The sequence below is a fragment of the Physeter macrocephalus genome, chromosome 2 (genome assembly GCF_002837175.3).
Source record: "Physeter macrocephalus isolate SW-GA chromosome 2, ASM283717v5, whole genome shotgun sequence".
Taxonomy (NCBI): Eukaryota; Metazoa; Chordata; class Mammalia; order Artiodactyla; family Physeteridae; genus Physeter; species Physeter macrocephalus.
This window is the reverse complement of record NC_041215.1, coordinates 98,481,849-98,509,435: the sequence shown is the minus strand read 5'-3', so window position 1 is coordinate 98,509,435 and position 27,587 is coordinate 98,481,849. Positions and strand designations below refer to the sequence as shown.

Here is a 27,587-nt window from a genome sequence, read left to right as displayed (position 1 = left end):
TCAGGCAAAACCTTTAATCAGAACTGACATTATACTACACTGTCCTCAAGGTTATGTGAGCTGACAGCTCCCCATCTCAGGATGGGACTTTTGGAAAGGAATAATGAGTGAACAGAGCAGGAGAAAGAAGAATTAGAGGCAGCATGGCATTCAGGGGTCTATGTGCAGATAAATGCGAAAGGTTTGAGCAGCTGCTAAAACACACATTTTATTAGTAAATAATTGTGATTATTTAATGACATAATTTTGTTTTATATTCTGTGTTCAGTTTTTCTCAAATGACTACTAAGTTGTTAGAACATAAATCCTGATGAAGTTGTTTGTACTTAACTACTTAATAATGCAACATGGATACTGTGTATTTCTTTTGTTTTAGGAATATTAGGAAAAAAATCTTACCCAGACACTAAGGATAGCATGAAATAAGAAAGTTTAAAAACTGTTTTTATCTGCTTATGAAGGATCCAGGGATTCAGCTTATTTTACTTTCTTATGTCTTGGCTTCCTCCTTTCCATTTCCTTATCTCTATTTCACCTAATTTTATCTTATGTACAACTATTTATTTCTTCTTTTGTTTGGCAAGGTACGGGACATTTGACAAGCCTGAGCCTCCATGTTTTGAGAGATCTTTGCCACTTGTCTCGCATGCTTTATCATTCAAATCTGTTCTGACTTGGTCTCACTGAAACTTTGGACTTGTTACAATAAAATGTACCAGAAAGGAAAATCCACTCAACACAAAGCTCTATTAAATGCAACATAAAGGACCATGATTTGTATCCTAGTATCCTATGTTTAGCCACACTGGCTTTCATTTTGAGTTCTGCTGCTACAAGATTTTTTTTCCTACAAAAAAAAAAAAAAAAGAGTAGGAAGGAAATGCATCAGTTTAGACTATTTATGTAGAAAAGGCTTGAATTATTAACAAATTACAACTGATTTCCTGAACAGCACTTATTTGAAAAGCATGCACACTTTATTGAACTATTATAATGAGTCCACTTAAGCACACTCTCCCTCTTTGTTACTTTATTTTATGATCTAGGTCACACCACACACCGTGGAACACATTTTCTGAACTAATTTACATTGCCAAGAAATTGGAGACAGCAGTTTATAGGAAGCAAAGTGTATTCTATCAGATGCTTTTTTATTAAAGTACATGTCTTCTAATACTGTTACTCTTGCTTGATATTCTGTGTCATAGCATCTCAAGCTGTGTATCTTATTGAGGGTGGTTCAATGCTGTACTTGCCTAACTTTTTGGTAAACTATGATTTCACATGCAAAAATTAAATATAAATTATTTACAATTATTAAACCATAAATAACACTACTGCTACTTCTTGGAAACAGGCCTGAATTAAAAAGGTCTTTTAATGCATTTCTTCTCTATGACATTAATCTGTTTTAAAGCAATATGCTGACAATGTTGTCATAATAATGAAAGCATCTCCATTTGTGTTCAAGTAATAAGAATTCCTAAGAATATCTTTAGACTCACCAAAGTATGACTCATTCCTGAGGTCTAAAATGCCAAATATTAACTAGTCATGTGTTAATCTACTATTTCTACAAAAAAGATGTAATTTCTTTGATGACAATTTTTTGTTTAAATATACTGAAGTTAAATAATTTAAAGAGAAATACATGAAAAAAAATTTATCCATGTAATTCACAGAAAATCAATTCTGTTTATTGGTGTCCTTTCAGTTAAAGTTAGACTTTATACTTAATTCCATGTGTGTTACTAAATTTGGGTGTCTACCTTTGAAAAAACTATCAGTTGTAAATATTTACATTCTCATTAATTTTGACTTGAGAGATTCTAAAGCAGTTTACTACAAAAGTTAATAACCATTTAAAGAAATAATTGTCCTTTCTAAAATAGCATGGTTAGCATATTTGGAAAATGTGTTAAAGGAAGCACAACTTTGAAGTATAAACCGTTTTTCATCACTGTGCATCTGGAGAAAAACCCTCATCTATCTCGATGGGGAACATCATGCCAGGACTACAACAAAAACAGGCCCTGGGCTTCCCTGGTGGCGCAGTGGTTGAGAATCCGCCTGCCAATGCAGGGGACGTGGGTCCGTGCCCTGGTGCGGGCGGCTCCCACATGCCGCAGAGCGGCTAGGCCCGTGAGCCATGGCCTCTGAGCCTGCGCGTCCGGAGCCTGTGCTCCGCAACGGGAGAGGCCACAACAGTGAGAGGCCTGCGTACCGTAAAAAACAAAAAAAAACAGGCCCTGCTGAAACCAGACATGATATTGTACTTCCATTGCAAATTCATTTATCCACATGCAGAGTTCACTTTTTCTCACTCTTCTCCTTTCTCTTCAAACCCCAAATAAAACATCCTCAGTCTTCACTGTTTCAAATAATAACCTGGGTTTCTACTTCATTGAGAAAATTGAAGCAATGATGAAAGGTAGATGTATTATTTATTCAGTACAATACTGAATGGTAGTAGTGAAACCAGGTGTCATCACTTGTCCCTAAACTCGGGGGGAAATAATTCAGTCCTTCACTATATAGTGTATTATTAGCCCTGGGAGTTTCACAGATACCCTTTACCAGATTGAGGAGGTTTCCTACTATTCTTACTATACTGACAATTTTTTATCTTTAATAGGTGTTAAATGTTTGTAAAAGTTTTCAAATCCTTTCTCTGCACCTACTGAAATGATAATACAATCCCTTCTCTATCCTGTTAATATAGTGAATTCTATTGGTTGTTTTTAAATGTTAATCCAATCTTGCCTTATTGGATAAATCCCCCTTGGCCTTGGCTTACACTTTTAAATATTATTGGATTTAATGTGCTAATATTATAATTAGGATTATGGTATCTATATTCATAAGGGACATTGGTCTAGAATTTTTTTTGTAATGTCTTTACTAGATTTTTCTTATTTATGATAGCTTCATAATACAAGTTAGGCAATGCTCTCTCTTCCTCTATACACTGAAATAGTTTATGCAAATTGGGTCTATTTCTTCTTTCAGATTTGACAGAATTCACCAAACCATTTGGACTGGGGTTTTCTTTTGGTGGGATTGATGACAAATTAAATTTCTTTATTTGGTATATGCTGTCTTCTATTTTTTCTTCTGTCAGTTTTGATCAGTTGCATTTTTTATGAAATTCACTCATTTTATTTAAATAATTAAATTTGTTGGTTTTGTTATTTTTTTTTTTTTAAGTTTCATTACCTTGTGATAAAAATATTGTTTGCATTATTTCTTTGCTGAATTTATTGATGCTTTCTTTATGTTCTAATGTGTGATCAATTTATGTGAGTCCTATGTTTACCTGAGATGAAATTATATTCTCTAATATGGGGTTTTAAGTGCTGGTATATTTTTATAAGATCTATGATCTTTTTATAATACTGTTTAGGTATTTTATATTTTTGCCTACTCTTTTGCCACTTAACATTTCTTGAGCTGATAATGGTGTGTTAAGTTCTTCTTCTATGAATAAATTTCTTTCTATTTTTTGGCTCTCATATAATATTTTATTTATACAGTTGATTGCACTCATTTATTGCACTGTTGTGTACATGGTCATAACTGTTATATATCTACTATGAGTGCGGCTCTTAGAATTTAAAGTTGTTCTTTATTGATTATATCTAATACTTGGTGTCTGAATTCTGCCTTCTCTAGTATCAGAATAGCAATACTTGATTTCTTTGTTTACTTTCTCTTGGATGGTATAGTTTTCTCATCCTTTAAATTTTAGTCTTTAGACTAAAATTAGACGAAAATTTTAGTCTTTGGAGTCCCTTTGCTTTGGGTATGCCTCTTGAATACAGTATTAAAATTAGTTTCACTTTATGAGCCAACTGAAGTTTTTTGTATGTTTAATCAGTGTCAATTGCATTCACATTTATTTGATATAACAAATATACTTGGCTTTGATTCTATCATGATATTTTTTGTTTATGTTATATATACTGTATTCCATTCCTCTATGTGTTTTTTTTTCTTTGTCCAGTATTATTGCTCTGGCATTTATGAAGCTCATGTTTTTATTCTAATGGCTATGATTATACTAATAACATATGTAGTACTCTTATCCTTTTTCTCCCTGCTTAAACTTTTAATATGGGTGTTGTAGCTACCAAAAAAAATCTTTGGACTCTGCTATGGACTAAATTTCATCCTCCCCAAACTCATATACTAAAACCCTAAACCCCCATGTAATGGTATTTGGAGATGAAGCTTTTGGGAAATAATTAGGTTTGGATGAGGTCCTGATGGTGGGGTCTTCACGATAGGATTAGTACTCATAAGAAGAGAGCTCTCTCTCTCTCTCCCCTGTGAGGACATGCAAGAAAGCAAGTATCTGCAAGCTAGGAAGAGAACTCTCACTAGAATCTGACTGTGATGGCACTGTGATCTCATATTTCCAGACTCTGGAACCGTGAGAAAATAAATTTCTGTTACTTAAGCCACCCTGTCTATAGTATTTTGTTATGGCAGCCCAAGCTGACAGAAACAGATTCTCATATGACTATATAAAAATCTATGAGCTTATTCTAGCTTTCGCTGTCCCTCTCTTCTCCTTCCACATTTTTAGTTGTATTATTTACATCTTGTCAATATGTTTGTCAGTTTTATATTGGTTATAGCCTTTGTTCCAAACTTCTACTCTTTGATCTATAATTAAATATATTCAATGCATACATTTTATTAAAATGTTTATTATAATTTCTTGGTTGGAAGAAGCTCATTTTCTAGTAGATTTCTCAGGAGGATTCTAAGTGCTCCTTGTGTTTTTGCATGTTCAGTGGCTTCCTATAGACTTGATTCTTGAACGGCAACTTGGCTAGATGTAAAATCTTTGGATTACTTTTATTTTTTTATTTCTTTGTTGACGTACATTCCCTGTTCTGTCAAAAACCAAGAAGTCTGACACCAATCTGATTGTTTGTCCTTTATTAGTAAACTTGGTCTTTTTGCCTGAAGGCCCTAAACATTTCTTCTTTTATCTTTATTGCCTGACAAATTTTGATAGGACCGGTCTTGAAGTTGAAGTTTCTAGGTCAATGTTCACTGATACACAAGCCCTTTCAATATACAGATTCAGGTATACTTTTATTTTTAGTATGTCTTCTTAGATTATAGTGTACATGCTTTTCTGTTCCACTGTTTTATTTTATTTCTCACAGACGCCAAAATATACATAAATGTCTGTCTGTGTATAAGGGTGTGTGTGTGTGCATGTGTGTGTGTAGAGAGAGAGAGAGAAAGAACCAAAAGAACAAAAAATTTTAAAAAGAGAAGAAAAAATAATCCAAGAGAAAATGTTACATAAAAAATGATACTGGGCTTCCCTGATGGCGCAGTGTTTGGGGGTCTGCCTGCCGATGCATGGGACGGGGGTTCGTGCCCTGGTCTGGGAGGATCCCACATGCCGCGGAGCGGCTGGGCCTGTAAGCCGTGGCCGCTGAGCCTGCGCGTCCGGAGCCTGTGCTCCGCAAAGGGAGAGGCCACAACGGTGAGAGGCCCGCGTACCGCAAAAAAAAAAATGATACTCACTCGTTTGTAACATATTTGGAAATTTTTGCATAGGATACTATACTAATAAATACTAAATTCGTATTTTAGTATTTAAAATAAATACTAAGTCGTATTTTCATTTTGGAAGGTTATTTTTTGCTTTGTGTTTGCTTTTTTTTGGGGAGGGAGAATGGATTTTTATCATCTGATTTTTTAAAAAAAATTATAAGTTCTACAATTCCAATCCAACATCCCAAGTTTCATTCCATCTTTCCTTATTTGTAACTTCTTTTCCCAATCATGAAAATACTGGTTTTCATTACTTGCAATATATTTACAAATTGGTTCAACCTTAGTATACATATTAATCGTGTATTAGAAATACCAAACACTGATGCAGAAACTAGGCTGGTATTTTCAGGAGGCAGAGAGAAGCAAATAGGCCAGAACATGATGAGCAGGTCAGAGAGAGGTGAAAGTTTAGCTTGGAAAATTAGTCTAGGGTCTGGATTCAATTATGAACAATAAGCTGGGTACAGAAATATTTTAAAGATATCAGCCATGCTTTGCTTACCAGGATTGGAGCAGTTATGAACAAAAGCATGTATAATAAGAATTTGATTCTATGTTTACTTTCAAATATTGTCTAGCTCCATTGTGATCCATTTCCTCTCAGGAAAAAGAAGACCCAAAGTGTGTTTGGGCTTTGTTCCTGGGAGTTAAAATTTGCATTCACTTCCTTCACGTATTCACACGTGGCAGAGTTTCCTAAAATCATTTTCAGATGACGTACTTTTTTTTGTTAGCTTTATTTTGTATTTTTTTTGAAAATTCTTTATGTGAGTAAATAAATGTGATTAAGAAAACATTTAACTTCTCTTCAGCTCTACATTTCTGCAATTTACTTGACCATCATTTTTCTTTATGTAAATCCCATTAATGCTTCAGGTCAGTTCCATGAAGTACACTTAGGGAAACAATTAGGCAGATTCCAAGTCAATAAGAAATTGCAGACATATTGTAACCCCTTTTCAAGGGATAAGAAATATAAAAGGCTTGTTGAGGAGAATAATACTGTTAGCACCAGGTTTGAATAGTAAAACACCTTCCTAAGTGGGCTTAGCATAGATGCATTCCCGAGTAAAATGTTTCCTCTTTAATGAGGAAACATAGACTCAGAATTTGAATAAATTAATCACTCTCATACCTAAAAGCCAATTTTTTAAAAGGGTATTCATTTTCATGACTGTGGTATAATGTTTCCAAAGATGGAATTTATCAAGAATAATATAAGGTCTGAGTCTCTCCAATGAATCAAAGTTACCAAAGTAACTGCATTCAGTAACTTGATTACAGAGGATAGAGTAGATCTGAAACACATCATTAGATTGCTTTTCTTCCACCAGAATTTTAAAACCAAAATAAAAGGTAGCATTATGAAATCTGTAACATTTCCTTTGAGATAAAAGAAGAATCATGATTTTAGAAAGAATATCAAATACATTATCAAAAGAAAATGGAAATTCCAATTTGGTCAGACCACTCTTTTTGCCCACTGCTCTACAGATTTGAGTCTTAATTCTGACTCTAAAATACTTTAGTAAGTATTCTTTTGCAGAATTATGTGTTAATACAATGAATTGTTATATAAGATGCAGTCTTCAAAGTTGCCTTATTTTGTATGCAAATATTAAATGACTTTCTGTGACTTAATTTATTTATCAAATGAATGGCAGTAACATATGTCCTTATATATAAATTTAGACCTACATAGATTCAAATTAGTTATGGAAGTAAATTATACATGTTCCATTGAATTTATAGAAAAAAACAGATATATAAATATATACCCCAAATGGTGGCTTAGTAATTGTCACATAAATTGAATATTTGACAGAAACAGAACTAGGAGAGAGTTTCATATGCCAAGGCACTGCACAGCACTGTTATGCTTGAGAAACACCAAAGCAACTTAGTTCTAGCCACATACCACTGCATCATACATCTTAATCATTTAAAACTCCTGTTTAACCTTATATAGTAAAGATCCAAAACCTGATATAAACATAAGTAAGAATCAATGAAGTTTCATTATTTACTTCTTGTTTGCTTTCAGTGAGTCCATATGATTAAATGAGTGGAAAGGCAAATAACTAATACAAATATATAATAACTTTAGTAATATTCCTAGAGCCTTCCTCTATCTATGTAAAATTCCAGTCTTAAGATGTGTGTGTGTGTGTGTGTGTGTCTGTGTGAGTTTGAACATGCACGTATACAGATATTAAGTTTTGCAGGGAGAGAGACCTGGAGTTTGAATCCTTTCTCTCCCATTCTAGCTGCATGCACTTGGTAAATTCAACAATACTGAAAACCACAATTTCCACATCTTTAAAAAAGGATGATGATCGTTACTTCAAAGCATTGCAGAATATCCTCCCAACAAACATATTTTGTACTGGAACCAGCTCACACTGGCATGCAAAAGTCACACGTATGCATCTTTTTTCAACTCCTGTTCAGTGACATCACATTGACAGCTTGAAAGCAGACTTGGTGGTAGTATTCACACCATGAAAACCACCAAGACATATCACCTCCCCCTGCCTAGAAGCAGTTTTCATGGCACACAACTGAATGGCATATTATATGTACACAATGAATGGTAGTTCTGTAACCATTATTAAACCATTTAATTCTGGGTTAATTTATAAATTATAAATCTATATGAACATCTAAGAGACTTTGAGGGAAAGTAGCCCTAATTTAAGGTTTGAAGACCAGTAATATATAGCAATAACGATAACAAAAAAATTTAGAAATCCTGAATTTCTAAATTAAATAACCTTCAGTGGCTCTCTCAACATACAGACATATTTATGTAGAATTAGACAATTTTCCTAGAACTTTGTGATTAATATAATTTACTGCATTGTCGCCACTGGTTTACTGTATCTATCTATGCTTTCTTTTGGAATTCAGAGAGCTGTTTGTGCTTTCGTCTTTCCATGTATAGTTTGTTAGGTGTATGCATCTTCCCTTGGAGTCCACGACTTATGCTACCCTAAAAATAAAATTCTCTAAGTTCTTAAAACACAAAATAAAGTGTAATTTAATGTCACATTAGACTGATTTTTCTTCTAGACAAGAGTGCAAAGTGAATCAATTTCTGTTTTTGACATTGACAGGGCAATACCCTAAATTCCCATTAAGTCCAATCCTATAATGGTGGTAACAATTTTTTTTAGCTTTGCTTTTTATCATGCTGTGAATTTCAATAGAAATACTGATTCAAAATTTTCTTAATGGATTTTTTTCCTACAGTATGTGCTTTTACTTATGAGTGGGTAACTCTATATACTAGCTTGCAAAAATGGATAAAATATTGTAGATTTTTGTTATTATTTCCATGAAGAATTGTATGAATTTTTCTTGGAGGTAGAATCAAAAGTGCAGTGAGGGGGCTTCCCTGGTGGCGCAGTGGTTGCGCGTCCGCCTGCCGATGCAGGGGAACCGGGTTCGCGCCCCAGTCTGGGAGGATCCCACATGCCGCGGAGCGGCTGGGCCCGTGAGCCATGTCCGCTGAGCCTGCGCGTCCGGAGCCTGTGCTCCGCAACGGGAGAGGCCACAACAGAGGGAGGCCCGCATACCACAAAAAAAAAAAAAAGTGCAGTGAAAGTACACAAAAGAACAAATAAATCAAGGAGAATATATAGGACTGTGGAAAGTAACATCCATTCTTATGAAAAGAAAATGCATACCTTTCTCTGGTGATTCTTATCTGTTGTTAAAAAGTAAGTTGCTGATATCCATGCATGCTTACCATAAGATGTCTTTCTTATACATACTCTTTCCTTGGGCACTTTTGTTGTTTTTCTATATTCTCCACAATGTGGGAATCAGTTGTTAGCTTTAAATGAAAAGTTTAAAACGGCAACGTTAATTTGTATGTCTATATGTAAGAGCTTGGATCTGCAATAAAAATTGCTATTACGGCAAATAGGTGGTGCAATATAAGGGAACATTTTAATCCAAAAAATTAATTACAAAGCATTTTGGAAAAATTTTAAATTATATTTTGATAACCACATTTGACCTTCTGATCATAAAACTTCAGAGTAGGAGAATACCTCTATCTCAGTGAAAACTGCTGAAATAAATGTCAAGCTGAATTCAGGCTTTGAGACCATTTCATTTGCTGTGAGTTAATTAATCTAGTTAATTGTCAAGTAAAGGAGTTATTATATGTTTCAGTGTTTGATCTTGAAGTAAAAATCATATAAACATTTCTGCTTCCAACTGGTAGAGAAACTAACACTGGATTAGCCCTTCCACAGTAAACAACTAAAAAATGGACAAAATATACAAAAAGTACTGATTTTATACATTGCCTAAAAGGAAGCACAGGTTTGAAATTTTAATGTGTAATATGGAAAGCAGATCACTGTTTGCCAATAGCTAGAGGAGAGGGAGAAGGTTGGCTTCATAGGGATACAAGAGAATTTTGTAGGGAGATGAACATGTTCTGTGTCACTTTGTTGGTTGTTGTACAACTGTTTACATTAGCTACAACTGAACAAATTATACACACAAAACTGGTGAATTTTATTTCATGTAAATTAGACCTTGACAAAATAATTAAAAGAATTGACCATAGACCTAAAAATGAAAAGTCAAACCTATAGCATATCTAGAATAATTTTTTTGAATATATCATACTGGTTCTTCAATAACAGAGTTTTGTTAGATATCACAAATAGACACAAATGCACTCTAGGTAAAAAGAAAAAAATAAATAGAATCTCATAAAAAATAGTGGAAATATTTTCCACTATTCCAAAAATATATATTTTTTTATTCTTTTACTTTTTTGTTGTTTTTGTGGTTTTTTCTTGTTTTTGTTCTTTTTTTTTATTTATTTTTTTGATTATTTTTATGTGTATATTTTAAACATGTGATAAAAAGAATATTGCAACAAAATACATCATAATTTAATTTCTTAAATTATTTAGAGAAAATCTTAAAAAACAGCTAAAGTAAATTAAACATTTCACAGAGAAAAACAAAGAACAATTACAGAAAACTTTTCATCAAAAACTGCAAAAGACAGTTACAAATTTAAATTACCAAAAGGAAAAACAGAGAGGGACAGCCCTATCAGTGTTAAATTCTATAGCTAGCAAAAATACCTTTAAAAAATGATGGAAAAATAGACTTTTTCAGACATATTATAAAGTGAAACAGTTAATCACCAGAAGACCTGAACTACAAGAGATGTTAGAGAAAGTCCTCAGTAGAAAGAAAAACTCACTCAGATGGAAGTCTGAATCTACATAAAGGAGTAAAGCTCACTGAGAAAAGGTAAATATGTGGACAAGTATAAATGACTTGTCATTTTGAACATTATCTTCAGGGACTTCCCTGACAGTCCAGTGGTTAAGACTCCATGCTTCCACTGCAGTGAGTGTGGTTCAATCCCTGGTTGGGGAACTAAGGTCCCAAATGCTGCATGGTGCAGCCAAAACAAAAATTAATAAATAAGACAACAATCTTCAAAGTCAACAATTTAAAAACAAATATTAACAATATATTGGGAGGTTTATAACATATGTAGAAGTAAAACATCTGACAACAATAACAAAAAGGCTACTAGGGCAAAATAAATGTCCTATAAGAACAGAACATAAGGTTCTTACAGCACATGTAATATATTAGTTGAAAACAGAGTGTGATAAGTTAAAGTCATATAAATGTCAACTCTAAAACAACTATTGTTTTCAATAATTAAAAACCAACAGAGGAAGACGACAGAAACATATGGAAAAGAGAAAAAGAACAGATGGAATAAGAGAAAACAAATAATAAATGATAAATTTAAACTCAATTATATATTTTATATGAGATATATAAAATTACACAATTCTATTAAATGTAAATTATCTAAACACCCCAATTAAATGTCAAAGATTTTCAGATTACACATAAAAAAGTGAGACTCCATGATATACTGCCTATACATAATCCATTTTAAACATAAATATACAAATAAGATACATACATAAGGATAAATATGATACAGCATTCTAACGCTGAACAAAATGCTAAAACGAATATATTAATATTAGACAAAAAGCCAAAACACATTAGCTGGGATAAAAAGGGAAATTTTATGCTGATAAAATGTCAATTCTTTATGGTGACGTAACAATCCTAAATGTTTTTACACCAAATTAAAGAAATCCACAATACATGAAACAAAACCTGATAGAACTACAGGAAGAAATAGACTCATTCACAACTTTAGTCAGAGGTTTCAACATTCCTCTCTGTTTCTATTTTTATTGCATGTGCATTAATTTTTAACACTATTTCATGGGCAAAAGAGAAATAAGGTTATCTGTTAGAAATTATCTGTTATACATAATATCTATAAAATTTGATGTTTATATTATTTAACTTATCTATATTTTCTTTATTGTTTTTTCTGCCAAATTTGGAAGAAGAATATTAAAATTTAGACATTTAATTATAGTTAATTTTAGCAAATTCTATTAAGCTCATTCTAAATTATTAGAATCTTCATGTTTGCAATATTATGAAACAATTGAGAAATAAGTGACAAGCCACATGAAGCTAGTACATATAATACACTGCTTTTATTACTGTTGAAGGGCTAAAGTAAGAGTAGATCTTGGTGAGAAAGCCAAATTAGACTGTTTACAGAGCTCCACAGAACAACAGTGTCAGGCTAGGGAAGATGTCCCTCTACCAAAGAACAAATCTGCTCCTGGAGGGAAGAGAGCAAAATGTGGGTTTTCTGTGAGTAGATAGCCTCCACGAGGCATAAGAATAGAGCTGAATGAGCAAGCTTGTTCTTCTATTGCCAAATTTGCAAGCCAGACAAGCCATAACACCTTTCCTAAAACAGAATTAAGAAAAAGGGCAGAAAGAGGTTGGAAGTGTTGCACTAATTAGCTTCATCAGCATGAAGGAAAACATCAACGATAAGTGTAACGTACTTTCTATTTGAATGGATTTTTCAAAATGTCTACCTTTAAAATATCACTCAAAATTGGAGCACTTTTCCATTATCAAAATATTTTAAAATATGATAATTAGTGTTAGGAGTTAGCTAAATAACCCAAATCAGATTGCCATACTCAATTTGTGTTTATACAATAAAATATTCCTCAAAAATTTCTGAATATATCCAATTCAAATAAACTGCTAGAAACACCATCTAAAAATACAGATGTCAATCACAGATGTTTTATTTTTCCATAAAATATTCAAAAAAAGGTACACATGTTGAGTCAGTAAAATGTCTTTCAAACAAATATCTACTGGGAGTTTTTGAAACAGTCTTCCTGTAAACAGAGCATGCTTTGGAAAGTAATCATTTTAGTATATTAATCAGTAAAATGTCTGTGGCATTTTGACGAGATTTAATTTGGAGTGTAATACGCATAATATCAGCAAGATTCCCCCAGACACACAGAAAAATATAGCAAATCAAATTTCCCTTTTAATTAAATGTATTGGAAAATAGTAGAGCATCAATATGTAACCTCCCTTGAAACCCAAGGTGAATATTTAAAAAAATAAAAGGGAAACATGAGGAAAACCATTGTGAAGACAGAATCATCTTAGCATGATCATTCTATGAAAAACTGAACTAAGACAAAACATAGGTTCCAAAGATTCATATGAAATCCTGGAGGATTGCCTTTTACATACTATCAGTCGAGAAGGTTAAAATATGCCAAACCTGATATACAGGGAACATAATCACTGACTTTTTATTCAATTGAGAAAAATAAAGAATTCTGTGATTAACTTTTCTTTTTGTCATAAGACTATACACACACACACACACACACACACACACACACATACATACATATTATGTACATGTGTGTATATATATATAGTATATGTGTGTACACACATACATCTTTGCCCAAATTTTATTAACCGTTGATTTTACCTGAAAGAGCAGAATTCTTTATATATTCTGGCAATTTAATAAACCATTGAATTTTTTAAATCTACAGTGATATCAAAATATTTTGGTAATGTAATTCCTTTTAAAATGGAAACCTCACTCCTCCTCAGCTGGAATTTGAACCCAGCCACACCTCAGATTGGACTTGAACCCACAATCCCTGACTTAGGAAGGGACTTGAACCCACTGTCTTTTAATTAAAACTGCTCACCTGGTGTCAGGACTTACTGAAGCTCAAGTTCTTTTGTCTCAGCACAAAAAAAATTCAGGGTGAGGCAAAGTGATAGGCAAAGAGTGAGTTTATTAGCATAGGAAGCTTGTAAGAGATACAAGAAAGCAGGCAAGGGAGCAAAGCCCTGAAAACAAAAAGAGCTACATTTTATAATCAAAGAAAATGTGGGTAGGGGAGAAGATCACCTTCTTCCTCCCTCTTAGGTAGACGTCAAGGCTTACATCATTAGTTCCTCTTTTAACTCTATATAGTCTAATAGGGACTGTTATGGCACTATTTAAATCATATGTGTATTAGTAAAAGGTGGTAGCATATACTAAAACATGGTAATTCACCTGAAGTTTCAGCATAATGGACCCTTTCACCTAGTTTCTTTCCCCTTTCACCTATTATCCTGTTTTGGCTACATGCAAGAATGCAATTTTTCTTAGGGTCTGTTATCTTATAGACCTCCCAAGGCCAAATGCAGGTCTTGTATCTATTTTTCTGCGGTAGTAGCCTAAGTAAGTGTGTTTAGTTGCAGAGTATTCTGATTGTTTCTTAGCTGCCAGATGTTCTGGGCATTTTCTGGTTGGTGTCTAGCTTATGGTCATCTCCTGAAGTCCCTCTCTATCTATCTCCCCCTCGTGGGGTTTCTAGCTGTGTTACTATCTTATTCTATCTTCTCTATCAAAATGATCTTTCTGTTAAGAAATTACTATATAAAATAAAAAATGTCCCATTTAAAAATATTTTAATGCATTTATTTCCATCAGGATATAAATTGCAATTAGATAACAGTATTATTGACTGAATAGTGTAGATTGAGCAAAAAGTGTTCAATCATTTCTTTTGCCATCACAGGTAACTTTAAACATAATGTTATATTTTGAAGCCAGACAAAAGTGGGTGAGGCAATATTTACTTGATTTCTCACAATTGAAACAATATGAATTCTTGAGCCCAGCATTAGTTTGGATGATACTGGGGACCACCTTTCAAAGTTTTGATTATAGTTTGAAAGAGCCATCTCCATGCTGAAGTTAGGTTCTAGGCAGAGGAACTGCATATTATTCATTATGTATTTATTCTCAGACCTTTAGCTGTACAGTAAATAGAACTTTTATTCATTGAAACATAAATTCAGTTTTGCCATTTTGGCCATTATTGCTTAATCATGGTCCAAATAATCAATCATATACCAATCATTAATAATATTTAATACCTGTTATGGACTGAATTATGTCCCTCCAAAATGTGTATACAGGAGCCCTAACCCTCAATGTGATTGTATTTGTAAATAGGACCTTTAAAAATTTCAATACAGTTAAATGAAGTCATAGGATGTCCTTAGAAGAAGAGGGAGAAACACTAGGGATGCTCACACATAGAGAAAAGGCTGTGTGAGTACTCAGTGAGAACATGGCATCTTCAAGCTAAGGAGAGAGGCCTCAGGAGAAACCAAATCTGCTGACATCTTGATCTTAAATTTTCAGCCTCCAGAACTGTGAGAAAATTAATTTCTGTTGTTTAAACCTCCTAGTCTGTGGTATTTTGTATGGCAGCCCTAGCAAACTAATGCAATAATATCTATAGGTACATTTATCTTGATTAATTGATTTAATCTTCAGATTAATTGATTAAATCTTCAGATTTAATCTTCATATTAATGGATGTACTAAAATTAATCACAGATAAAATTATCTATTATATAGATAAGTAAAACAAGACAGAAATGTTAAGTAAATCCCCCTAGTGCACACTGGTAGTAAACGACTTATGTAGTACTTGAATGCAAATGCTTGGACTCCAGAACGCTTGAGATTACCATTTCACTATGACTTTTCTCTGGAGCTAGCAATCTAGCTATCTATGTATATTTCAATTAATCTAATATCCATTCATTCATCTATCCATTCATCAACCTACCTATTTACCTACATTTTTAATCTGAATATTCAAAACATTCTATATTTCATTTTGGAATTTTTGTGTATTTAAACTGCACGTCATGTATAAATAGGTAAAATTCAATAATGCAATTTTTGAGAAAGAGCTATGACATAAATAAATTCTTTTTTATTTGAATTTTATTTTATTTATTTTTATACAGCAGGTTCTTATTAGTTATCTATTTTATACATATTAGTGTATACATGTCAATCCCAATTTCCCAATTTATCCCACCACCACCACCACCCTCACTTTCCCCGCTTGGTGTCCATACGTTTGTTCTCTACATCTGTGTCTCTATTTCTGCCTTACAAACCAGTTCATCTGTACCATTTTTCTAGATTCCACATGTATGCATTAATATATGATATTTGTTTTTCTCTTTCTGACTTACTTCACTCTGTATGACAGTCTCTAGGTCCATCCATGTCTCTACAAATGACCCAATTTCATTCCTTTTTATGGCTGAGTAATATTCCATTGTATATATGTACCACATCTACTTTATCCATTCGTCTGTTGATGGGCATTTAGATTGCTTCCATGACCTGGCTGTTGTGAATAGTGCTGCAATGAACATTGGGGTGCATGTGTGACATAAATAAATTCTTATTTAAAAAATCAGTTGAAATCTTTTATCCTTATGTGGTGCTTTTGAGTTATGCATAATTATGGCACAATCAGAAATTCATATTTTTGAAGCATATTAATTGAAAAACCCTGCAAATAGTCATGCAACTAGAAATAGGAATTGTGTTCTCAGTGGTTCAAGGGATGTGAAACCCTGAAAGATAGTTACCCTGATGAATGTTTATATAATCATTCACAGTTACCATCACTGTGGATTTAACTCCTGATGGATTTTGAAAATTATTTTCAAGTTCTTTTGGATGACCAATGCTCCAAATATTCTGTCATTCCCTACACTTGTGTCATTCTGTATTGAAACTTGATGAAAACCAATTATCTAGACAAGTTGGTACCTGTTCAATAACTTTTCATTGATTCCTTATAACAGATGTCATCTTTTGATCATATTTAAATGTGTCTCTTCAAAATAACCATTTTAAGATTCAATCTATGTATATTTCCAATATTCAATTAGAATATTAGGATATCATTAATAGATTGCAAAATAGTTAGTGCAAAGGGAAATTTGTATAAGATCATCTAACCCTTGTGATGGTTCTGAGCATTTTAAAGCATGATTGAATTTAAATAAAACATTAGTAAATTTTGATTTAGATATGTAAATTGACTTGTTAGCTCTAAAACAGTCTATATAATAAAATGCATAGATTCTGCATTTTACAAATATTCACACAATATGTAAATTATAACAGACCTATTTAAGCTTAAGTGAACCACCAAAAATATATTGAAATAGAAATACTTCCATTATTTTCTGTTATAAGAACCAAAAGATCATATTTTGACATATTCTTTAGAAAAATAAGGTGAAAGGAGTTTTCTCCCTTGGATAATAAATTAATGTTTACGCATTGAAGTCAGTAAACTTAAGAAGTTAGGCCTGATAAATTCGGGGTGAACAAAAAAGGGATATCCAAAAAAGTAATGGTGACAATAGGCAGATGTCTTTTGTAAGTCTTTATTTCTATCTATAATTTTAACTGAACCCCTAAATGCTGTGAGAGAGTCGCTGAAGTTCTTTAAAATGTAATAGAAATGAAGGCCATGAAATTAAGTCGGAGTAAATATTTTTTCAAATGTGGTCACATATAGAGTCCATCCAATTTACAGAGGCAGTAATTTAGGTAGATACTCAAGCTCCAAGAGTCAAAGTGAAGACCTATAATCTGGTAATTGAGTCCTGCAAAATCGTTCTGTACCATAGATCATCAGAAAGATAGTAGATGACTTCAGTTTTCCAAAATTAGAAACAATCTGAAAATCTGGAAAGCTTGGTGTCAGAAGAAATAAAAGGCTCAAGTAGGTGACAGCAATGAGGGAGCAGAAATTCAAGATCTTCTGTCATTAAGACAACACAACAACAATTAGAAATACCAGCATGAGCCTACTGTGAGTCCAGGACATGTTGGACCTCTGGGCACATGTATACTTTCTGTAACCCCATTTTCTCTAGCCTTTGCCAATTCTATCATTCTATCATGCTTATATGAAAAATAATAAGAAAGATGTCACTAGCCCACGCCCTTGTATGCATAATTCAAGACTTCAGCCCACTGGAAAAACCCTCTTTTTCTCAGCCCACATTTTCAGGTTACATGTATTTTCTAACATGTTCACTTTCTTCTTTGCAAACACCTCTTCACGTTTCTTGCTCTCTGCTCCTGGAAAAATTTCATAAAGGCGATACTTCCCAATTGCATCTGCTGCTGCCCTTTCCTGGGGTACCCATTTCTGCAATTCTTCTAAGTCCAAGTGGTGCTGAAATTCTCCTTTATCCCCCTTGTGTCATAGTTTTTCACTCTTACAAGCTACAACCTATTTCTTTTTTCTCTTAATTCAAGAGTAACACTTTTGCTCTTTCTTCAAGTCTTACTCTCTACCATGTAAGAGGTTATATGAGTACCTTTTAACTTTTTATTTTTTAATTCTAACATCATTTCAGATATACAGAAAGTTGCAAGAATAAATACAAAAATTCTCATATACTCTTCACCCAGAATCTTCCCTCATCTCTCTCTCTCTCTGTTTCTCATGAGAATAAGTTACTGATATTATGTCCCTTTCTCTGTAAATACTGTATTGAATATAGCACACTTAACATTAGGAAATTAACATGATACAGCATTATTCTCTAATTTGAAGACATTGTTCAGATTTTGACGATTTTCCCAATAACACAATTTATATGACAGAAAATGCCGAAAATCCTGGATCATGCCTTGCATTCAGTTGTCACGTCTCTTGAGTCTCTTTTATTTTGGGAGATTAACTTTTTTTTTTTTAATTTTATTTTTTAGAGAACAGTAATTTTGCATAAAATGCATCTCTCTTTGGAATGTCTGATATGTCCAGGTTATAGATGGGTTTTTTTTGTCAGAAACACCACAGAAGCAATGTCGTGCTATTCTCAATGCCTTATGTCAGTTAGCATATGTTATTGAAATGTTTCATGATTCATTATGTTAACTTGATCACTTTATCAAGTTGTTCCTGTCAATTTTTTCCCACTATCTTGTAAGGAGTTATATTGAGATCGTATAAATATTTTGTGACACCTCAAAATATCACTCACTTCTTTTAGTATCCATTGATGAGTCTTGCCTCAATTAATGTTGATAGTTGTTAAATGGTGATTTTTTTTGGATCTCTTCATTCCTTTCTTATTTATTACTTGAACCTCTACTATAAGAAAGGGCTTTCCATATAAATATAGATATATAAACTATTAAATATGGCATAATAGTAAGTTAATTCATTTAAGAAGCTATAATCCTTCACTATCATTATTTAATTCGATGCTGAATTGCATCATATTTAGGCATGGAGTTCCTCAAGTTGGCTTCTGTGTCCTTTTTGTGTGTCACAATTTTGAGTACTTACATTCAGAAACAAGATCATCCAAGTTCATCTTGTACTGTTCCTGCTCCAGCCTGGAATCAGACATTTCTCCAAATAATTCTAGTTCCTATTAGTGGAGAGAGAGTATTTAGAAACCAGGATCTGGCTCTGGGTCTGTGATTGTTACTTGATTGCCTTGTCTTCTAGCACCTCTCAGACGACAGAACCAGAAGTAAGATCTCATGAACTGTTTATCTTCTTCAGCAAATCCAATTATAAATTGGATTTTCTTAGTCACTCTTCCATATCAACCACTTTTCCTTGGGCACCTTTTACTTCTTTACTTTATTTCTATTCTCTTCTTAATATTCCTGCTTTTCTTTAAGACCCTTTAAAAGTTTTCATTCCAATTTTTTCTTCCTTGACATCTTATCTTCGTTCCTGATACAGGTAAGATAAAGCAGAGCCTAAATACCCAGGTATATTTGCAAAAGCTTAGAACATGAAGAAATTATATGATTTCTTCATGAATGATAGGGGATGGATTTAAACACAGGCATGATGAGCCATAGTTAAGCATTTTCTCAGTCTGCTTCAAGAAAAACATTTCAAAACCCAGTAATTCCTATGGGTTTAATAACAAAAAGATGTAGGAGTCCAAATCCCAGTGCTTGTGAATGTGGCCTTGTTTAGAAATAGGGTCCTTGAAGATGATCAAGTTAAGACGAGTTCAATAGGGGGAGATCTAATCCTATATTATTGCATCCTGAAAATAAGGAGGGGATTTGGACATGGAGACAGACATACACACACACACACACACACATACACATACATACACACACACACACAACTCCATATGAAGATGAAGGCAGAGGCCAGGTTGATTCACATACAAGCCAGGAAATACCAAAGAGTACATGCAAACCACCAGAAACAGATTCTCCCTCACAGGCCTCAGTAGGAACTAAACCTGTGGACACCTTGATCTTGGACTTCTAGTCTCCAGAACTGTGAAACAATATCTTTCTGTTGTTTAAGCCACACAGTTTTTGATGCTTTGTTATGGCAGCCCAGCAAATTAATAGAATCACAAAAGTAGGGTGTTATTAAATTTCTACATTATGCTACATTTCTATATAGATCATAAATAGTGTTAAATTTTTCTTCTTCCTATTTAACTCATTTGTGAAAGTTAAAAAAAAAGTCGTGTAATTCATTATGTACTTAATGGTCCAGACATTTAAAATACCAAACATTAATATCATGTATTAGAATAAAAACAAAGTACATCATAAACTAAATAAGAGATTAGAACAGTAGGTCATTATGAGAAAACAGAACATATTGGACTTAGGTGAAAATAACAACCTCTGGGTTGAACAATTTATACTAAGTAAAGAAGAAGGATTTTAATGACATAATGTAAAAGCTTGTCTAATGGGAAAAACTTGGCAAGCAGAGGGTTTAGAGAGAAGTGCACACCTCAGTTATTTTGAAGGTAAGTGTTTCTAAAGTTATTCTAAAATTTAATTTGGTTTAATTAAGTGAAAGGACTCTTTTGGCTCTGTGTGCATACAGGTGGGAATCAGTGAAAGCTGTTTATTCTTTGGTTCTACACATAAAATTTTCATGGTGGGGTTACTTCTATATTTTAAAGAGGAACACTAAAAGTAGAAACTGCCATACTGTATAAAGGGGAATAAAAATGTTCTTTAATTCCTAAGGGAATTGCTTTCCTATTCTTTTATTTGTTTTCCAGTTTCAATAAACTATAACACCTTTGGCCTCCAGGATTTAAATCAAAGTTTTTTATGTTGAAAATAAGAAATATTTTCTTAAATTCACTTATAAAAACTGACCTTTGTAAATTTATTTCAATCTCAGAAATCCTAGAGTGCCAATGAATTTGCTGAAAATCTACCAAGGAATGGATTCTGAAAAGATGTGATATATTTATTAACTAAAATGCATCTCAGTATTATTCTTAGTCATTTCACCTTGGTGAAAATAAATCTTAGAAAGATTTAATATTTTCATGACAAAATTAACCTGAAGTTATTAAGCCATTTTAAACCCCATGATTCCATGTCTTTCATTCCCTTACTCAAGACTAAACTCTTTTTTTTTTCTTAGTTACTTGCCAAATATATATTATTCCACTGTTATACAGCTCAAATTTCACTTCTTTTTTTAAGCTTTTCTGGTTACGTTTTCTCCCACATCCCCAAACAGAGTTCAGTACTCAATCTGAGTGCTTATTTTATCCCTGCCAATACCTTACTTGCAATGTTTATGTCATAGCTATCTGCAAATATGTATTTCTCCATTGATAAACATGTGTTATTTTAGGGTAAGAAATTTTATTCTGGTTATCTTTTTATTCTTATGATGTATCATAGTGCTGCATGATAGTCTACACAACGATGTTTACTAAGTGAATTAATAAAGTCATGTTTTCGTTACATATTAGCCAAAGATCACAGGTCATTGTACATACCTCAGCCATGAGTTTTGTTATTCCCTGTAGCTAGATGATTTGTACATCTTGGGTTTCCCAGGACAGTCCTGTGTTTTTTGTTTTTAATTAAGATATAGTTGATGTATAATATTACATAGGTTACAGGTGTACAGCATAGTGATTCACAATTTTTAAAGGTTATACTCCATTTGTAATTATTATAAAATATTGGCTATGTTCTCTGTGTTGTACAATACATCCTTGAGGCTTATTTTATACATAATAGTTTGTACCTCCTTAATCCCCTACCCCTGTCTTTTCCCTCCCCCCTTCCCTCTCCCCACTGGTAATCACTAGTTTGTTCTCTATATCTGTATGTTTCCTTTTTGTTATATTCACTAGTTTTACTTTTTTACAATCTGCATATAAGCAATATCATACAGTATTTGGCTTTCTCTGTCTGACTTATTTCACTTAGCCTAATATCCTCCAAGTCCATTCATGTTGTTGCAAATGGCAAAATTTCATTCTTTTTTTATGGCTAAGTAGTATTCATTGTATACATATATACCACATCTTATTTATCCATTTATCTGTTGATGGACACTTAGGTTGCTTCCATACCTTGGTGATTGTAAACAATGCTGCTATGAACACTGGGGTGCATGTACCTTTTCAAATTAGTGGTTTTGTATTTTTCAGTTATATACCCAGAAGTGGAATTGCTGGGTCATGTGGTAGTTCTATTTTTAGTTTTTTGAGAACCTGCCATACTGTTTTCCACAGTGGCTATGCCAATTTACATTCCCACCAACAATGTACAAGTGTTTTCTCCACATCCTTTCCAACATTTGTTATTTGTGGTCTTTTTGATGATTGCCATTCTGACAGGTGTGAGGTGATATCTCATTGTGGTTTTAATTTCATTTCTCTGATTAGTAACAATGTGGAGCATCTTTTCATGTGCCTGTTGACCATCTGTATGGCTTCTTTGAAAAAATGTCAATTCAGGACTTCTGCCCATTTTTTAATCAAGTTGACTGGGTTTTCTTGATGTTGACTTGTATGAGTTGTTCATATATTTTAGATAACCCTTCATTGGTCATATCATTAGCAAATATTTTCTCCCATTCAGTAGTTTATCTTTTTTGTTTTGTTGATAATTTCCTTTGCGGGACAGTGCTGGTTTATACTTATTATCTTGGCATCCTGTCTGGCTTAGGCTTTTTCCAGATTTATCATTTTTTAAAGGGATTATTAATAATTACTTTAAAGTAAATTGGATAGATTGGGTGGGCCTTCAGTTTGTATTTCTGCTTTAAGCCATGGTTTTATCCAGTTTGAGCCACCATCTTATCTCATAGTGTGTGAGACATATTGCAGTGAATCGTGTCCTCATGTTAACTGGTTATTATATCTGAAAGATGAGCAGCAATTACTCATTTCTCTCTTTTCATCTTCTTCTAAAGAAAACAACTGACACTTCCGTTTCAAGAACAACATGCTGATAAAATCTTGTGTACTCTAACAGAGGCAAGTTGGGAGAGCTAACTTCCTCTGCTATGTGGGGAGTAGGAAGTGTTGGATGCTGTTGCTTCTGCTGGCCACGTAGTTTACAAATATGGTGCAGTTGGCTGTGCTGTGGCTTTCACATCCAGTTCTTGATCCTTTGAAAAGTCCATGAATAGAAGTGACTTCTGATCAAGCTTGATGCAGTGGCTTAAACAATATTCTAGGTCTTGGTTTTTCTCAGATCATATCTTGACTTTGTTTTCAGTGAATAGGAACAAATACCCTCAGACTCTCTTTCTGGTAGCAAGATGGCAGTAGCTCCTAAATTTCTAGTTCAGGAGAAAAAAGAACTACTTCTTATAAATTCTCCAAATTTTCTGACATTCATTCAATAGACAAGTTCTGAATATTCACCATTCAATATTTGCTTGATTTGTCTCATGCATGCTCCTTTTCTGAAAGAATCTAAGGGCAAATTCCCATGGAGACTCTAAAACTGACCTCAAATAATATCTAGAAGGAGAATGGATATAAGATAGCAAATAAAACTATCTGTGACTCTGAGACCCTGGAATGTACTAGGTGTTCTATAATTATTAGTTTTCCTCTTTTTGCCATAAGTAAGGCCAACTGTGTAGATATGCTCCCAAAAATCTGCTTACAGAATCAGTTTTAATCTTTCTGAGGTCAAATTTTCAAAAGGGTTTAATTCAAGATCAAAATACAGGCTTATCCTATTCACCAGATCTAGCATCTAGCTGCCCTTCTGGGTTTCCACAGGCATTATAACAATGCACTACTGTTCACATTTGGAAAAAGAATAGTGTGGCTTTCTTACAAGCTCTTTGAACTTTATTAAAAAAAAACTTTGGCATATTTCATCATCTATTAAATAAATATTACATTTTGATATGAGAATTTGTTAAAAGATTAGGGATAACTAGTTGGAAAAGAGGAGAAAAGAAAAATACTACATTATAAAGTAATATCTTATTTTACCCAAGAATGGCAGTTAAATACCTAAATAAAAAAAAAAATGGAAGAAGCTTATTACCTATAGTGTTTTTGCTTTTCTGGAGACAGATTCAATTGAGAATGATAACCTCAGAAGGATGGTCTACTGACCCCTAAGTCAAGGCCTGACTTCATTTAAAATTAGAGAAAACAAGAGTTTGCTGGGAAATGATGGGAGAATGCTACTAGTTTTCTTTCCATGGTTTCCTTTTTATATACTTTTCTTTAATCTTTGGAGAGACATTTTACAATTCTGCTGCCCGTAAAAGTGATGTTTGAATGTATTCTACAAAAGTTGCAAAGCTGGTAACTCATAAAATATTACTGAGGTTGGCAAGTTTCACAAGATGAAAGGTTCACACAGCTCTAACAAGTAACTAAAAAGGAGACTGGTGTAGTGGGCACCAGCACAGCAGTTTAAAGTCCCATGTTGGATACTGGACTGAAGTTTGAATTCTTGTCAAGGGCCCAGGAAGATAAATATTATCCCTAACATGCTTATCCTTCATTGGTGTGTTTAAGCTTAACTGACCTTACTACAAAATAATTGAAAATATGAATAACACAACCCTGTTTTTTGTCCTTTTTTTTTCCTCAAAAGAAGATGAAAATTCTACAATGAAGAGGATTTTCACATTTATATTTAACTCGTTTTGCTTAAGCTTGAAAAACAGGTCTCTAGTTTCTGCCAGCACTTGTAACCAAGGAGAATGATTACCACATGCAGGTGTCACTGATTGGTTGGAATTGAAAGCTGCAGATTGTCTTGGAGGCCTGAACTGATCTCTCTATCCCCTAATCTCCATTTACTTCTGCCAAATGCCATTAGAGAGAAGTCAGATCTATTTTGACTGACAGCATAGCTAACAAGTAGGATCGATGTCAACATATAATTGGTGTTTATGGGGGAAATATATATATGCATAATAGATGAACATTGTCTGAAAATTATATTTCTTCAAGTATATATTTTAAAAGATTAGTTATAAACATATTTTAACCAACTAAATGGACCTGCTGTTGAGAATTCTGCTTTCTATTCTAAATTTCCCCAAATACTTTGCAGTAGTACCTTAAGGAAGGAAAGGGTATATATATATATATATATATATATATATATATATATATAAACAAACAACAACAACAGAAACCCACCTATCTAATGAATAGACACTAAGATTTATGACATAAGGCTATAAAATACTTAAAAATAATTATAAGCCCTTGCAGATAATATATAAAAGCCTTATTCATTAAGTGGACTGTATCTTTATTTATAGAACATACAGAAACTCTCTTAATATGTCTTCACATAATCTTCGAGATTAATTGAAGGTTTCAATTCCCTTTTGAAAATATACCAACTGAATAACCGTGGCTAATAAGTGCGTCTCTCTTTTGCTCCACACCTTCTGCACTTCTTACTTTACCTAATGAAACCATTGCTAGATGTTGTGTGAGGCCTTAGGATGTCTTTTATGCAAAATGTGGAAAATAAATCAGTAAACTAAGTTTCAAAGAAAGGCTTTGTCCCTACATCATAAGGTGCATGCATATGTTTTAACTTGAAATAAAATTTTTAAGGTATGCGTACATTTTTTGTTTGTATATGGTTGCTACTTTAACCTACTTTTCAATTAACTTACCAAATAATTGTTCCAATCAAGTAAGATAAGATGGCTCTTAAACTATGTACTACAGAAGTATTATGAATGAAACATAAAACATAGAACTTTTAAAATATAATATAGTGATGGCGCTGAAAGTTATAATTTTATATTTTAAACATGTGTCTTCAATTCCTCTCATTCAGGATTCCTTTAACTTAGAAACTAAATATAAAGAAAATCTCAAGTGCAAATACTAGGGGGGCAGGGGAGATTAACCTTATATTTGCCAAATTTTTAGAGGCAGATTAAAACTTCTACCTACAACTCCCATTGCATCAAATGATACTATCCTCTCCAGAATTTGATTAACAAAAATTCTACTATTAAAAATTAATTCCATTGTTTTGCAAATCCTTCTGTTATGAATGAAGAATAAACCCATCAGAGCTTCAAGTTGGTGAACAAATGAAAGTGCTGGGACAGGTGGGTGTCCAGAGGGTGTGGAAGGTCCACACCCCACCTCCCCATATCTTACCCTATGCATCTCTTCTATTTGTCTGTTCTTTAGTTGTATCCTTTATAATAAACTGGCAAATAGCTCTTCAGGTGCTGCATACTTGGCAAGGCACGTCAGTTTGATGTGGGAGTTCCAAAAGAGACCTCAGCTCTCACTGTTAATAGGCTCTGTGGCTCTGGTTTCCAGTCCATTGTGAATGGATGTCAGGAAATGTGTGTTAAAGATGCTGAAGTTGTCTTGTGTGGAGGAGCCAAAAATATGGCTCCTTACTGTGTCAGAAACATGCGTTTTAGAGCCAAGTTTTGATAAGCTCTCAAGCTGGAAGATTCTTTGCGAGCAGCATTAACAGAGCATCATCTCCAACTACCCTTGGGAATTACTGCAAAGAATCTTGCTGCAAAACATAAAATTAGCAGAGAAGAATGTAACAAATACACCCTGTAGTCAGAGCAGAGATGGAAAGCTGCTAAAGATGCTGGCTACTTTAATAATGAGATGGTACCAGTTGAGGTAAAGACAAGGACAGGAAAACAATGCAAGTAATGAGCTGGTTTGGTCCCAACGAGCCTGAAGCAGTTAAATAGACTTCCTCCAATTTTCAAGGAAGAAGGGACCATCAGTGTAAGGAATGTACCAGAAGTATCTGATGCTTTCATAGCTAGTAAAGATGCTGCTAAAAAGCATAACTTTATACTGACAAGAATTGTGAGCTATTTTGTATCTAGATGTGACTTCTCTGTCATAGATATTGGTTTTGTCCCTACCTCCAATGGGGCACTAAAGAAAAGAAGACTGAGTCTTAAGGATGTGGATTTAATAGAGGTAAATGGAGCTTTTCCTCCCCAGTACTTGGCAGTTGAGAAGAGCTTGGATCTCGACCCAGGTATAACCAATTTCAATGGAAGAGCCGTTACTTGGGATCAGCCATTGGGAGCATCTGGATCAAGCATTATTGCACATATAGTTCAAGAATTAAGATGTGGAGGAGGAAAATGTGCAGGGGCATAAGCTTGCATTAGAGTTGGCCAAGGTATGACACTCATCATTCAGAGCCCAGCCTGAGGAGAGAAAGGAGCCCACCATGGCCCACAGTTACTTTACTTGGCCAGGCCACATTAGAACAGGGGACCTTTAGAGCAGCTGCTAAAACTGGCTATGCCCTGCCACTGAAACAGTGATTGAGCGTGATCAAGGGTTGATGAGGTAAAGATGTATTTATCATGAGTCAAGAGCTCAGGCCAGAAATAAGTTTTCTCAAATTTGCACTAAATATGATGTATTTCTGAACTGGAGTTTAATTATAG

The 27,587-nt window shown here is 33.7% G+C and overlaps 1 pseudogene; it reads left to right on the top strand.

Moving 5' to 3' along the window:
- The window catches only part of LOC102988253 (3-ketoacyl-CoA thiolase, mitochondrial-like), a 181,691-nt pseudogene extending 154,346 nt beyond the window's left edge, over nt 1–27,345 (top strand).
- Nucleotides 27,346–27,587: the final 242 nt, after the last annotated feature.